General features: G+C 48.4%; 1 pseudogene; it reads left to right on the top strand.

Annotated features, from left to right (window-relative positions):
* The first annotated feature begins 676 nt into the window (after nt 1-676).
* Nucleotides 677-794, top strand: LOC126485686 (5S ribosomal RNA; annotated as a pseudogene).
* Nucleotides 795-1,199: the final 405 nt, after the last annotated feature.

Genomic DNA, 1,199 nt, shown 5'->3' on the forward strand with positions numbered 1-1,199 from the left:
TACATGCTTCACAATATAAATATCAAATGCTATGGCGCCTTGCTAGGTCGTAGCAAATGACGTAGCTGAAGGCTATGCTAACTATCGTCTCGGCAAATGAGAGCGTAGTTGTCAGTGTAGCATCGCTAGCAAAGTCGTCTGTACAGCTGGAGCTAGTGCTAGGACGTCTCTTTAGACCTGCCGTGTGGTGGCGCTCGGTCTGCAATCACTGACAGTGGCGACACTCGGGTCCGACGTATACTAGCGGACCAAGCCGATTTAAGAGCTACACGTAGCAAGTGTGGTGTCTGGCGGTGACACCACAATAATTATGTAAATAATCAGCATGTTGTCACATATTTTTCTGAGAAAGAGTTTTATACTTGTAAGACTGACTCGTTCGACATATTAGTGAGAGTTGACAATTTTGTTCTAAGGAACATGAAAACAGCTTAATTAAAATAACTAAAAAAGAAATTACTACCTGTATTCATCCGAACGCTCTCTAATCTCCCTAACGTTACCCTTAAGGACTCCAGAGGTATGCTGTGGCAGCAGCACAAATGTTTCACGGCTTTCTTCGAACACTGGTTAGCCAAATTATTGCCCCAGAGCAGTCGTCGCGTGTTTCTGAGAATTCCCGTTTACGTTCTGTGAGCATCTCCGTTAAAATTTAGTAATAGCTTACAAATGACCTGCCAAAGGCCTTGCCGCAGTGATAACACCGGTTCCCGTCAGATCACTGAAGTTAAGCGCTGTCGGGCTGGGCTAGTACTTGGATGGGAGACCATCCGGTCTGCCGTGCGCTGTTGGCAAGCGGGGTGCACTCAGCCCTTGTGAGGCAAACTGAGGAACTATATGATTGAGAAGTAGCGGCTCCGGTCTTGTACACTGACATACGGCCGGGAGAGTGGTGACCACATGCCCCTCCATATTCGCATCCAGTGACACCTGTGGGCTGAAGATGACACGGCGGTCGGTCGGTGCCGTTGGGCCTTCCAAGGACTGTTTGGACGGAGTTACAAATGACCTGCTGTGTTAATAACTGATATGGTTCAAATGGCTCTGAGCACTATGGGCCTCAACTTCTGAGGCCACCAGTCCCCTAGAACTTAGAACTACTTAATCCTAACTAACCTAAGGACATCACACACATCCATGCTCGAGACAGGATTCGAACCTGCGACCGTAGCGGTCTCGCGGTTCCAGACTGTAGCGCC

The sequence above is a fragment of the Schistocerca serialis genome, chromosome 6 (genome assembly GCF_023864345.2).
Source record: "Schistocerca serialis cubense isolate TAMUIC-IGC-003099 chromosome 6, iqSchSeri2.2, whole genome shotgun sequence".
Lineage (NCBI taxonomy): Eukaryota > Metazoa > Arthropoda > Insecta > Orthoptera > Acrididae > Schistocerca > Schistocerca serialis.